The 15,430-nt window shown below is 37.9% G+C and overlaps 1 protein-coding gene and 1 pseudogene across 1 annotated transcript in view; both read left to right on the forward strand.

Annotated features, from left to right (window-relative positions):
* TMTC2 (transmembrane O-mannosyltransferase targeting cadherins 2) overlaps window positions 1–15,430 on the forward strand; it is a 257,259-nt gene that overhangs the window by 103,905 nt on the left and 137,924 nt on the right. The gene's annotated exons all lie outside the window — the stretch shown is intronic.
* Window positions 13,758–13,912, forward strand: LOC132317008 (U1 spliceosomal RNA; annotated as a pseudogene).

Here is a 15,430-nt window from a genome sequence, read left to right on the forward strand (position 1 = left end):
AACAGCATGCCACTGTGGCTTTGTAACAGAATGGTAGAAAGGAGCTACCCCTTTCAATTTCCCTAACCTTAAGCTAAACCCTGTCCCGCTGAGCTGACACAACTGTTTCCTAGGCTGTGCTGCAATCTGGAACCGAGAGGAAACGCAGGTAAAAAATAACCCTTAAACCTTGCCCCCCAATATCCCAGATGCAGCTTTAGGAGTTATTTTAAACCTGAATCAATTCAGTTATATCCAGTCCTCATCACTGCCCTACAATCAGCTGTACTGGCAAATATTGGGAGAAAGACTGAGGTGCAGGGGCAGAAACAAGGAGCAGAGAGCAAGGGATTTGGGGGAGTGGGTGGTTAAGGACCTGGGCTGGCTTGCTGCCAGACAGTGCTTTTGGCTTCTATAAGCCTTCTCAGAATATACCACCGGGGAAACTGAGGCATGATTATGTTTAAAGAATAGCAAAACCACTGACCTTCTTGAGGATGGTCAGTGAAGGATGAGCTGGTAAAAGCAGCTTTTAAGAATGCTCCAGCAGATGGTGCAGGAGATGGTGTTGGGGTGGGTTACAAGCCTGATTTTATCTATTTTATTCTTATTTTTGGGCCAAGTGTCCAATAAATACAAAATGGTTGCTACTACGTAAGACCAGTAGCTGTTTACTGGGCTCACACCTATTATCATGTGAGTCCTGATTTGTCAAGTACATGACAGCATCCCAGTATAATTTGAGTAGACTGGCAGGGCTTCTGAACAAGGCAGCTGCAGAGCAGGACCACCAGCAGAGCAGATGAATATTACCACTTATTTAGAAGCTATTCTTAATGCACTTTAAAAATTTATATCATAGCTACTTATTAAACTATCCAGCTCTTTTCCCTGTAATCTGCTTATTGGTTGTTCAGTAGAGCTTGGCTGCTGATTTTTTTTTTTCCTTTTGCCAAGTCTTGTATTCTTGTCTGCCTGTGATGCTCTCACTCTGGCTGGCAAAGTTGTCTGTCTGGACCCTGTTTCATTTGATTAGCTCTATTTTATTCTGTCTGACTGGCTTTTGAAGCGCATGCTGACAAGAATGTATTCACTGTCTTTAAGTCAGCAGATTTTGATGGAAGTGTATTTATTGAGGTCGTAAATGACTTGTCTGAAATGAGAGCAATTAAAAAAAAATGGTGCTTTACTGGGGCAAAGCATTCCTTATGGAAGAAAGTTAGGCTTTTGTTTAATTTTTCAGCATTTTAGACCTTTAGTCATTTCCAGTGTAAGTTGCGTAGCAGCTATGCAGATTGATTGAGTTGTCATGTATCATAGGTATCAGATGACTGTACCTGTCAGCATCTAGATTTGTGCAAATTAAACCACCAGAAGTGTAGGGTGGGAGGGGAGAACCTGAATACAGGAGAGAGCTGTGATCAAGTTTGTAATTATAGAAAACATGCAAATTCAGAGGCCTAATTCTTTTGTACTTGCAATCTCCAGCTTGAGAGCAGAACCATTAATCAACATTGCAGCACACAGTCTTCTGTCCAATTAGTAGTACAAAGCTAATACAAACCCTACTGTGCTGCCCTTTTTTCCACTTTTTTTTTAAGTAGGAATGGAGCTGGACAATATTAGCAGTTAAAAAGATGGGGAAATGCATTTAAAGCTCACTTTTAATATAATGGTAATGATAAAATATTTATTGCTCTGTGGTTTATGTGTACAAACTGCCTTACAGAAATAACTAAACCAGATGTATGTTCTACTAATGTTCCACTGCTACAGTACGGTAACATTTTACCAGATCAACATATTGTTAGTACATGGGGTTTGTTATACTAAAATAAAGAAACCTCTCTTTTCCCATCACTTATTTGATTAAAATCTCCCCCCCGGGAGGTCTGTCTCACATGTGGAATTAGTTATTGGTATCTATAGCTTAATGTGAACCACAAATTGGATTGCAGGATGCATTATCTAACCTTCTGTGCTATTATAACAGTATTGGTTTTGTAAAAAGCAATTTTATTGGAGGCCTATATTTTATTTAAGGTAATAATGTAAACCTGGGGCCTCCACAGATGACATGGTCAACCACCAAACCAAGTTTTATAAAACACTACTTTCTTTTATAGTCTTGGAACAGCCTTAGTTGTGGGTGATATGTATGATTCTTGCTTAAAATAGGACTTGCTGGGTATTAGATAAAGCTACTGATTTTTGAGAACACTCTAAACTTGAAATAAGCCACTTCCTGCATTCTTCACTCTTTGAAGTCGCTACTTTTAGAACGATCATGCTTTGGAAAGCAATTTCAAAATAAAATGCTGCTCTTGATTTAAATTTGCAGTTTTATCCTTCTCTTCTGAGGAGCTCTAAAGCCTTAGCAATGTAGTAGTAGGTCTTGGTGGTTTTGCATCTCTTTTCCACCTACAAGTTATGCCATTTTGCAGCAGTGTTTTATCACTTTTTAAAATCTAGCTTGGTGGTTTATTTTCTCCTTATTTTCTATAATCTAAGGAATTTTATTGTGCCTGAAGTTATCCACAGGCCTGGATGTTTTCGCAGATCTGATCGGTAAGCTATTATTTTGTAAGTTATTTCTCTCCAGCGCTTGCGTGGGTATGGTCCAGCCTTAGTTCCGTGTCTTTTTGAAATGCAGTGTTTAGACTGTTAGGGCAGCAGCTGCTCCCTCGCAGGACAGACTTCATCCTTAGAGTCAGATATTTAGTAAACATACTTTTACTTGAGATTACTTTTGTCCCAGTTAAAAATAATAAATAACTTACAGCTTCAAAACATGACCTGACCTCTTGCAGGTTCATTTTGTCTAACAAGAGCTGCATGTTCAAGTGCGCTAAGCTGTTAAATGTTGCATTTGTGCACTGTGTAACCTTTTGCATTTCAAGAGCTGAGGAAAAGATCAGGAGCTCCATTGCCAGCTGGGGCTGTTTGTTCCCTAGCTGTGATCTTTCATTCTGTGGTGGTCAGCTGAGGGTTAATTTTTCTGGCAGCTTTAAGCCAGTACAAAATTGTGGAAATGCTGAGACGAGTGTGCCTGCACATACATTGCTCATATTTGCAGATGAGCCAGCCTGGTGCTTTTCTCTTCACTCTGCTGGATGGCAGCAGCATGAGGCCTGCATGGTCTTGACCATCGCTCTCCCTACCCCCCAGCAGGTATTTCCTAGACAAAAGAAGCTTTTGGCAATTTACTACTTTCTTGACAATTTCAAGTAGCTAATACTGCTGTTTCCTGTAGTTCCCACAGCTCCTTGCTGCTTTTCTTTTTGATCCTGAAATAAGAAAAGCAAGATTGGCCTCTATCTTTCTTCTCAGAGGTACTGATCTCCTGCAGGTCCCTGTGAAATCAGTGGAGTATTACTGAATTGGATGTAAATATGTATAAATAGCTGTTGTTTTCTGAAAATATTTTCATGGGGTGATTTAAACCATGGAAACAGATCACATATGACAGAAATACAGCATCCTAAGGAAAATTTAGCAAATTATTTTTTTTTTAAATGAGGAATCATAAGACATCTTGCCAAAATCACTGGCTTAAAATGGATTATATTTTAATATCAAATCTGTAATGTCTTCATGGGAATTGCTACTAAAATCTGCATTACTTTTCTCTACCCACTTGAAGTCTAGAATAATATTTTGGAGACTATATTTGAGAATTCCTCTCTGGAAAGATGGGAAAGGCAAAGGCTTCTTTAATAAACAAGTAAGTAAATAAAAAAACCCAGAAACCTTTTCATATTTAGAGAGACTGTGAAGACATGAAGAACCTTCAGTTTAACAGAGAGGTTAGTTTGCTAGAGAAAGGTTGTCACTGTCTTCAGTCTTGCATAAGATTTATACTGCATGGTAGCATGCAAAGTATGCTGTGTTCTTCCATTCTTCCCCCTGGCTTAAAAGGGATCTCTTTTGAGGCACAGGGTGAAAAACCTTCCAGGGGCTTTGCACAGTTGCTGTTAGCACTTATTTTTCATTCTGAGGTTACATGCCAATTACTAACATCAAGAGTGTGAATTTTTCATGGTGTTGTTTAATTACAGGGTATTGGTGGGCTTGCTACTTGCCAGTTGACAAAACCTGTGCAAATAATATCAAGCTGACAATGTTACTCTCCTAGCTTTTAATGTTTTCAAAATATTTAAGGAATCAAGTGAAAGCACCAAATTTACCATAGCGTGTAACAACTGTGTTTCAGAATATTAGGAATATTTGCAGGTGTTGTTTTTTCTTCATCTTAGTGAATGCTTTAGCTCCCTAATTGAAGAAGCTATGTAAAACTGTGTTTTTTCTAACAGCTGGCAATTTTCCTGTTTAAAATATCAGTATCAAAGAACAGTTAAATTTCATGCTTTTTGGTAGGGATGGTCAATGTATTAAGTATTTTAGGCTGAAATAAGGGGATTTGGGTACTTGTGAACTTTGAGGGATAAGAACTATATGCAGCTTTGGCCCATCTTCAGTTTTCTGTTTTTTCACAAGCTGAAAAGCCATGTCCCTTTTCCCTCTAGCTCTGCTTCTCCTGTGAGTCAGTTGTCTGGGTGCTGGCCACAAAATGGGAAAAACAACATACAGTGCTGAAGCTAAGTCGTGTCTTAATAAGTTTAACATCTCCTGGTATAATTCCTTTCGTGTAGATTTGCTTCAGGAGTTATGCCTTTCTGCTTAAACCTGTTTTGGTGTCTTGGTTAAAATGCGTGCATTCATGATTGTATTCATCAAGTACGTATTGCTTGTGTGTATTAATTGCCAGACAGAAAGTTTATACCTGCGCCTTGCATACAAATCTTCAATCATGAGTACTTTACATTAGCCTCCTAATGTCATGTTTAGGCACCCAAATGTCCTGATTTGAAGTGCTGAATGCTTGTAGCTCCTGGTGGGCTTTACTGAATGAACCCATTGCACTTGGTTGATCACAGCTATATAGCAAGTTAGACTGTCTGCTCCCAGCAGATGCTAATAGTGTCAGAAGAGAAAAACCTGTAAGTATGTCTCCAATCAGAATCAAATAGATTAGGGAGCAGGTGCAGCTTCTGGATGCTCCAAGTTCTGACTCCCAGCAGTGCGTTACAGCACCTTCAGGAAAGATAACAATGCTGAGAGTATGTGAAGATCAGGCTCCTGATTTTTTGAGCATCTTAACTGTAGTCACCTAAGTTTCAGAACTGTAGTGTTTGGAAAGCATTGCCTGAGTCTGTTCGATAGAACTGTTCTCAAAGACAGTTGTCTTCCTAGAGTCCTACCCAAGAGAGAGCCATTCCTGGTGCACGAGCATGAGTTCTGATTCCACAGCTGGGAGAGCATGTTTTGAAAGAGCAGTAACATATGCAAACCCTGAGCCACAAGGGAGACTTTTCTCCTGGTATTAGGTTTAATTTTGAATTTCCTGGCTTATGCTCATTTTTATTTAAGTTGTAATGATTTAATGATTGTGTGCACGCTTTTTCCAAGCTGAGTGATTCTAAATATTAACCTATGTAGACAGTTGCAATATTAAAAAGGGGCAAATAACGAGTGTATGAGATTTACAGTGGAAACAGTCAGTTGTGATAGAAGGCAGCAAACATTTTCTGGCATATTTACTGGAGGAACTGAACAATATTTTGTACATATGCCTGTATTTCTTTTTCCAGCTGCAATGTAAATTAGGTACGGGGAGGGAAGGAACCCAGGCTTGCAATCCTGTAGCTGACTTTATGGATCAGTTGTTAGGAGGCAAATTTCTTGAATGTCTCTTAGAAAAGAGGAGAATCCCTCAATGCTGCGGATAGTCCACATTGGGAGGAGGGGGAAAACAAAATACTTTTTGTTCCTAAATTTCTAGGAAATTAATTGGAAATGCACATGAGAAAATTAATGTTTAAATTATCCAGAAGCTTTTGGGGGAAAGGGAGAGAGAATTTGTGTACCTGGCTCCTAAATGCTAGGTGTAACATATGTACCTTTTTATGATCAGTATGGTAAGACTTTCAGACACATACACAGATTACTTCTGAGGCTGTAGATTTGATTGGGTTTTGCAAAAGACAGAGCTTCTGTGACATTTAATCACCAAAATCTTGTTTTTCTCCTTGACAATAAAATATGGAAATAAATTCCCATAGCAACAAAGTCTTTAAAGTGCGTGTAGGAGCATATTGAGTTAATAAACGCAATGAGGGAGCAGGGGAAAAGAGAAGGTAGAATTGTATCGAGTCTCTGTAAATTCTTTCTCTCCCAGAAAACAGGACTTTGGGGGTTGTGTATAAATTTTTTGCATGTTTTAGTCTGCATGTTTTAAAAGTATCCTGGGCAGCTTGTACTGCTGTCAAGCACAATGAAGCTTGCATCAACAGCAGTGTTTATTTAGTAGGGATTGTGAGATTACAGTTTATTTTTAAAATATACATTTATTGTAGTTCTATCTCTTACTTGGAGACTTTTCTCCTTAAAAGACATTATTAGAAGTGGCAAAACACTGCCACAAAATAGCTCTCATGAGTTTTAAAATAGAAGCAATGCCAATTTTTTTTAACTTTAGTTCTTGCTTCTTTGGACTACTTTACATAAAGCATTTTTGGCTTCTTGTAATTTGAAATCTGTCGAAATTCAGCATTAGCAATTTTGTGGAGTGATTTTTTTTTTTTGTTGCTTTTGTTTTTTTGTTTAAACAGTTATATATTTTTCTCTTCTGACCTGAGCTTTTAACCAAAACTTGATGTTTTGTGGGTAATTCTGGTTGAGAGTATGGATTAAAAAGTACCTGGTTCCATGATTATGCAATCCTGTTATTTACAAAGAAAATCCCAACTATAATTTCTTCCAGAACAAAAACTATCAAACTATGTATTTTTATCGCAGTTCCAAATCCCTTTCAGCTAGCATTGTAGAACTCCCTCTTGCATTTTATTCAGGGGGAAGTTACCTGCATAATGTATAATTTTACCTTGCTTCCTTTGCACTTTCTCTGATCTCTTGCTGGTTCACATACGTACATATCTCTCACATGGAAAAAACAAAACACCTACCAAAAAAAAAAAAAACCAAACAAGCTATACAAAAAAACCTCCACCCCAACAACAACAAACCAACAACCACAGACAAAAAAAAGTCCAAAACAAACCCAAAATCTAAAAAAACCCCTTGAACCAAAAAAATCCACCGACGTTCTGTCAATGCATCTTTGTTCTGGTAGTGACATCTCTCCTTGGAAATCAATTGATTATTTCAATCAACTTCTGTAAAAGATCTTAGTGGTAAGAAACTCTTATCTCAAGTTAGATCTGTATTGTACTTATGCAGTTGGTGATAAAGGTATAGTATGAAAGTATCCAAGCTAACTAACTTAAGGGACTTTGGTAAAGAGTGCAAAAATGAGTGTAAAGGCAAGGTAGGTAGATGGGTTCCTTGGCTGCCTGGTACTAGATTGGTATTAGTGCACAAAGTTTGAAGCTGGCCAGGCAGATACATATACACAGCTCATGATTTTGCCTGAGTATATTTGAGCCCTGTTTATCAGGACACCCTGTAGTGAAAATAACTTAGCAATGTCATCATCTCAGGCCTTCCAAAATCAGAAGGAAGTGTTAATAATCGAGAGGTAAACATTAACTTTGGAAAGTTTTCATTTGCTTTCTGTTTTGCAAATCTGTGGAGTAAGTCTTTTTGGGATTTCATCTGTAAACCTGAAGATTGAAAAAGGGGAAGAAAAGTGCCTTACATAATGAAAATTGTGCTTCTTACTTGATGTTAAGGTACTGTAAGACAAAAATGTGAGCTGGCTGTAGTTGTAGCAGATGACTTGATGTCTAAACAGTCCCACTTTTTACCTGCAGTTACACTTTAGGTATTACATGTAACCCAAATTAAAAAAAAAAAAAAAGGCGCCATTCATCTATGTTCCTATTTTAATTATTGTTTTGGTAGCTCTGTGTTGATGTATTTTGAAGATGTGTAGTTTCTAAATAGAATGTTAAAAATCCATGCCTCTTAAATCCATCAATTTTCAGTCTAGAAGATCGTTTTCACTCCATCGTAGACCATAATAGATATGGTACTACGTTAGCTCTAGGTCCTTGCAAATAACCGTTTCTACCTTGGCACTGCCCTGCTCATGATACGGTGTGTTGTCAGCAATCTGTGATTGAACAGTAGCAAAAAGGTTGATGTGTCCTTGTGCTCTCAGGTTGGTCTCCAAGGCTCTACAGTACCCAGATGGCTCCTCTGTGCTCTGATAATCTGATAATAACCCCTGCCATCATCAGGTGAAATAATGAAGATACTGGTGTCACTGTAGCTTCTTCACTAATATCTGCCTTGTTCATATTTGTGACTGCAAATCTACATCCAGTAAGGAAGTGATATATTCGTGTAATAGCTACATGGCATAGATCTCTCTTTCAGTTGTAGCCTGGTTTCCTACTAGAAATAAATTCAGTCTGAGATGATAACTGTATTCTGAAGCAACAATGATTTAGTAGGTTTATTAATGAAGACAGTGCTCTTTGACATAGTCCTTAATGCTCAGTGTTTTTAGCTTCAGGTCTAAACCAATCCTAATTAAAGTTCGTTTTCTTTTCTTCTCTATATTCAAATGAAAGAATTTCAGTGCCTGCTTAAGTCCAGCTATTTGGACTAGCTGCCTAAAGTGTGAGGAAGAAAGGGAGAAATGAGTAATGATGACAAAAATATGAAGAATTGATTGAAAAGCTCAGTGTATGATAAGGAAGCCAAAATTTGGGAATCTACAGAGGCTAACCATTCCTACATTAATCAGTATAGCTGTTCTTATCAGCCAGAGGATGCAGCACCTGTCCTCTATCCTTATTGTAGGCAGTGTTTGTATGTTTTCTTGTAAGTTTTGGTAGACTAATGAAAAGTGAAATTTTATAAAATCTTATTTGATATGTGACCTTGCATTCTGTGGCACTTGGTGGTTAGCAAGCAACATACTGCCTCACTGGGGTAGCAAATTCATGTTCTAATACAGTTATTTGCTTTGCTTGTAGTGTAGCAGACAGCTTCAAACCCTCAGAGGGAGCTTTTTAAGTCTGTCTGTAAGGTGGTCTGCTTTGCTATTTCATCCTCTGGGCTTGGTTACAGTATTTTGATTAAATGTTACATTACTGTGATACACAAAGCATTTGAAGTATTCAGATTTGTTTTATAAAAAGGTATTTAAGAAAACCAAACAACAACCCACAAAACAACATATATGTCCAAAAGCTCACTGCAGACTTAACCTTTTTGTGTGTCACAAAGCCATGCTGCTTGGCATGAACAGACTTCTTCCAAGCCTGCGAACGTGAAGAGGTGCAGCAAAACAGCTCAGAAATTTTCTCACTAAAAATCCTAGAACTGCTTTTTAAAATAACGTGTATTTGTGTCTTGTATCATAACATAGCTTAAGTTTTTGTTGAATCCTTCCAGGAAACTCAATTTTCTGTGCATTAAAGCACATAAGTAAACTGTATTCCATTATTTTTTTTCCTGTTGGTAACATTGGTGCCTGTGGAAATTCAAGTACATCATGTTTTCTATACCTAGCTTTTTGGTAATCTGATATATTCTGCCATTAACTGTCTGGTACAGCCAATTGTGAATTACATAGGCTTCTTGCAGAAATATAGACTCCTCGTGAAAGCTTAATTAGATGTAAATGCCCAGTTAACATTATCACAGCTTCAGCAGTTCTGCACTTGAATGTTATATCCTTATTCTATGTGCTGTCCTTAAGAGTGAAACACACATGTTTTTAAAATGGGACTGTAGTCTTTTTTTGGGTGCGGTGTCCTGTGAAGATCTTACTGAACCCTGAAGCAGGGCTTCATGTTCAAAAGTTGTTCCTGTTTGTTTTTCCTTAAGATGTTTGATCTAATAGAAGCTGTCCTTATGATATGCTTAAGCCATCACAGGTGCAGCTCTACTTGTATGTGGGAAACAGTGACATTCTTCCTGGCTGTGGAAATAGTTTGAAAAGTAGTTCTGATGTGACTAATGCTAAACTTTTCTTCGAATGAACAAATGTGTTTGCAAGATCCTGAAAGTTCTTAGTCAAGATTTGCTTCACAAATTCTGGTTTGGTCACTATTTGACCATGTGTTCTCGGTCTGTAGGCCATGAATGACTGGGTCTGAAGAGGGAGTATCTAGAGATACTCCCCAAAAAATGGGAGGCTGGTTAAAATCTAAACTGTCAAAGCATTGGTAGAAAGGCTTTTTGTTTTCTGACAACATATAATGCATGGTTTTCACAGTCCATCTGCAACAAAGTTCTCTTGATATTTTTCAAGTTATTGGAGAAATAGCAGAAAAGGGAAAGATGACTGTGTTTTGGGTAGCTTTTCCTTATATGCAGAGAGAAAATCTGTCATTTGTTGGAAACTATTGTGTCCTTTGGATGGTAAAAAATCTCGGCAGTGGGTAATACAGGTAAAGAAATCCCAAATGTTTACCCATAGCCACTTCAGATAGAAAATGTTTATGCAGCTATGGCTGCTACTCAAGTCCGGTTAATCAATTTCCACATGAAGCATACTGTTTGGGACCTCACTGGACACTAAGAACTTTCCATCTGAAGTTAACAGCAGCAATGGACTTATACTAGAAGATTTCTGTGATATCCAAGTGTGGGATTATAGTACATATGCCTTAATCTGGGAGTTTAGATTTGTTTTTAAGGTTTATCCCCATCTCTAAAAAGCTGTAATATTTTTCAAAGCATGCACAAAAATTATTTGGATGAAGATCATATTGAAATACTTGTTGCAAAGTCAAAATTCCTATTGCTGAATCACAGTTAATCTGCTTTAGCCTATTTGAACTGCCTGTCAGGGGCATCCAGATTTGATATGTTGCAGAAAAGAATACAAGATTGTCATGGGGCTGCTTAAATATGAGAGAAAGTTGTGGCTAAGTGATTGGAAATACCAGGATCATGAGACATGATTCTGTGCCCAAGTAGCATTTTCTCATGAAATTAACAAACACTTTTAATAACAAATAACATTACTTTTGTAAAAGGGAAATAAAAGAATACATGGACAGGTAAGTCTTTCAGAAGAAACCCAAGGGCAGTGAAAACCAGAATGATTTAGTGGTTGCCGAAGAGTGAAGTGAGAGAGACTGTTAGCAACAGAGAAAGGGAAGAACTTATTAACAGACAATGAGGAGGGGCTGAAAAAACCAAAAACCCAAACCCAAAAAAACCCCACCCACACAAAACCAGGATGCAGACTTTGCAACTAAAATAGTCTTCTAGGAATAACAACCCAGTTTGAGCAGCTGGGAAACAAGGAAGAACATACATGAATTTAATCCTATTTTTTGTTTTAGAAAGATTGTAAAGTAAAACAAGATGATGAAGAGAATGGAATGTAATAAGAAAAATATGAATTCATAATGTCATTGAATCTTGAGTTCATAGTTTAAATTACAGCTCAGGCTTTAATGTTTTAGTTTTCCATTCAGTAAAAGTCATAGTATAGAGAGAGGAATGTGTGTGCATTCATATTTTGATATGCATTCATTTAGTAGGTAGATCATACACGGTGCTAGTAGTAAAGTTCTGAAGGGATGGTGGTTTATCTTACCTAGAAATCCTGAATTTTTGAATGTAAAATATTCAATTAAAAAAATACACAAATTCTTTCCAGTAGTTTCAAAAATTTGTTGTCTGAATTTTGAATCCTGCACTTCCAGTATATTTCTTACTAATCTCAATTTTGCTTTAAAAATAATTCATATTGGTTTTGTTAAGACTGTTAGGACATGGATGAAAACCTGGGTAGCTGTCAGACAAACCAGAGGGATAAATGACTTTGTCACAAATAACTGGGATGTTAGAGGCTTATATTCTATGTACTGTGTACTATTCTATGTCTTTGTAAATAGTTTGTAAGAGTCCCTTAAAATGCACTAAGGAAATTTGTAGAGGTTTTTGAAATTAAAGGACTCGAGTATACCACAAGTGAAAGGAGATAACACAAATGACAGCTCTCAAACGAACAGAGGTAATCTTCTGAGGTCGTTTGAAACATTTCCAGATGATTAAGAAATACCTATTTTATATATGTTGTCCTTTTATTACAACAGAGGTTCTGAAAAGTGTACTTTTTTTTGTTTTGGCCTACTAAACTCAACCATGCCTGTTTGCCCCTTGCCCATCTGCTGTGATTTTTATGTTGCCAAGTGTTTCTTTAATAGGCGCTCTGTTGTGCTCAAGTATACATTTGGAACTGGAAGGGGGACCTAAACTTAATGATGTGAAATTTCAAAGCAGCTTTAAGAGATTAGAGTGAATTTGCTTGTAAGAAATGATAATCTAAAACTAATGATCACAGATGTTCACTCAGGTACAAGAAATAATTACCATGCCTAAAGTTGGGATACAGCTTTGCCCTTCATATCTTCCATTTACCATTTCAAAGTATTGCTAACTTATGCTATTAACTATTATTTCAGAAGAGAACCATTGGGATTGAATTAGAGAGGGTTTAGAGTCCTGTAATTTCTGAGGAAATATGTAACCATTTAGGAACTACTACCAAAAGTGGATTAGAAATGTGGATATGAAAATTTGTTTGAAAAAAATGCTAGTTAATGCAGTGAATTTGTTTGAAAAAAGGAAAACTGTGTAAAGAAATTTTGGGTGGTGGTGTTACAAAATACAAACCAGATATTAGGAGAGGAATAATCTGGAGATGCTAATTGTGAAAGAGTATCCTATCATATCTTCCTAAAGATGATAAGGATCAGTGAATTCAACCTGAATTCCTGTGCTGTGGTAGGAGAGAAGCCATCATTAAAATAGATTCTGTGGGCTATGACATTCTGCCACAGTGCAAGAATGAAGTTATTCCTTGCTATATAATGTTTTAATATTTGAAAGCCAAAACTTTTTCAGAATTTTCTCCACATGAGATAGTTATGGGTAAAAAAAGTTAGAAATCAGACAAGAGCAGCAGAAAGTCAGGAGCCTAGATGCTTTGATATTTTTTTTATAAGAGAAGCCAGAAAAGAAAATATGCAAGTTTAGCATAACGATGACTGAGAGTTGACTCTTAATTTATAAATAATTGAATAATAAAAATGTAATGCTTGAAGGGACTTTTTTCATGTCCTCTAGCAAAAAATGAGTCTCTCGTAGCGGATTGTGGGAATTTTCCTTCACATTAAAGTTGGAAGCCTATTATATGGTATGAACAGAGCCAGACTGGCAAAGTTCATAATCGGGAGGAAAAAGGTAGATTAGTTATAGAAGTGGAATGTGTTATTAATTCATAGTGAATTGTCCGATAGCTTTAGATCTTGTCTTTGCCTTCATGCTTTGTCGGAAGAAAAATGTCCTATAAAAATATAAATCTTAAGAAGAGAGAGGAGAAAATACAAGATGGCTGTATAAGCTCATTGGCAAGACACGTCAGTCCAGACTCTGCCATAACCACACAACAGATTGGGCCAAGACCTGAACAAGACTTTTCTTCAAGTAGTTGCTGTGAAATAGCCCTTTGCTTTAGAAGAACAATGTCATACGCACCAAATCTAGACATAACTCATTTATACATACCAAGGCAGTAAATTTTTCTTAGAAGGCTTTCTTTTAGCAAAATGAAAAAGCATTTACTCTCATATGAGCTCTATAGTATCCCAAGGACACAACTGTTTATTGCTTTTTTAATGTGATCAATAATAACCTAATGGTGAAAATTTAAAAGTCTTATCTAAATGTATAATATTTAATATTCCAGCAAGAATACTGGAATACTAATTACCTGGACAGGTACACTTACCTGACACCATGATCAGGCAGGTGTTTTTCCCAGGGCGAGGCTCATCCCCTGCACTCCGGGTGTGCTGACCCCTGCGATTTCCCCAAATGCGGGAAACTCGACTGCATAATTTGTGGTACGGGGGGACTGCGTTCGCGCTCTCCACTGGAGTGGTTTTTGGGTTGTTTTTTTTTTTTTTTGCACCCCTGTACTGGGCGCTGGTGAGGCCGCACCTCGAATACTGTGTTCAGTTTTGGGCCCCTCACTACAAGAAAGACATTGAGGTGCTGGAGCGTGTCCAGAGAAGGGCGACGAAGTTGGTGAGGGGTCTGGAACACAAGTCTTATGAGGAGCGGCTGAGGGAACTGGGGTTGTTCAGACTGGAGAAGAGGAGGCTGAGGGGAGACCTTATCGCTCTCTACAACTACCTGAAAGGGGGTTGCAGAGAGGTGGGTGTTGGTCTCTTCTCCCAAGGGACCAGCGACAGGACAAGAGGAAATGGCCTCAAGTTGTGCCAGGGGAGGTTTAGGCTGGATATTAGGAAAAATTTCTTTACTGAGAGAGTGGTGAAACATTGGAATAGGCTGCCCAGGGAGGGGGTCAGGAATGTTTGGATGTGGCATTGTGGGACATGGTTTAGTGGGCATGGTGATGTTGGGTTGATGGTTGGACTTGATGATCTTACAGGTCTTTTCCAACCTTAGTGATTCTGTGATTCTGTGAAAATGAAGTAGCAAAAAATCGCTGAACCTGAAAGACCTGCTAATTGTCTCTGCATTTCTATCAACCATGTTGAAGAGATACTTTGCTAGTGAGACTGAGTGGTATGCATGTCTCTCTAGGGCTAGTAGAAATTTTTATTACGAAGAAGGATTTTAAAATGCATTTGACCAATCTTACTTTTTATTGTCAGCTATTGTTTAGATAATTGTTAATCAGCAACTGATTAGAAAGCCTAGACGTCTGAGTGGCAGCAGATATTTTGAGTTCATGGGATAAGCTGAAGAGCTTTTAGTGTATTTTAACATTTTATTGTGTATCTCTGGAAAATACCAACCTCTCAGAAGGTTATCCTGTCATGTCTCTCCTCCGTCAAGTAAACAGTCTTAAAAATATGTGTGTGAAGCACCAGGGGTTCCTCACTTCCTCCACCCCATCAAACCTAAAAGGGGAAATGTTGTTCCTCCAAATTAGTGAATGTTATGATACGTTTTTACAGAAAACTGAAGTCCCCTGCCTTCCGTTTTCTGAACTACTTTATGCATGATGCCACTTAAAACCAAACTTGTCAGTTTGAAGGTAACATCACTAATGAAAGTTGATCAGTCAGTATATTTATAATGGAGTCTTCAGACCCCAGGGTGCTTCTCAATTGTTAAGCAAGAGCAAAGCTTGTTGAGATCTGCATCACTGAGAAGATTGCTTAGGAAAAAGCCAGTGGGAAAAGATAAGTCTTAAGCTGACAGTCTTAGTGTTTAATCTGTAATTGCACAGATGACTGCTAGTAGCAGATTCCAGACGTGAACCAGGGAAGTATAATCTCATCAGCCCAGCACTGTAGGGGGTACCAGGGTATCTGTCACAACCATGGCATAAGGGGTTGCAGGAACCAAGGGAATAGGCTAGTTCAGCAGCATTGTTCCCTTGCCTCTCCACACAAGGGACAATACATTTTGGACCTTGCTT

Source organism: Gavia stellata, chromosome 4, assembly GCF_030936135.1.
Source record: "Gavia stellata isolate bGavSte3 chromosome 4, bGavSte3.hap2, whole genome shotgun sequence".
Lineage (NCBI taxonomy): Eukaryota > Metazoa > Chordata > Aves > Gaviiformes > Gaviidae > Gavia > Gavia stellata.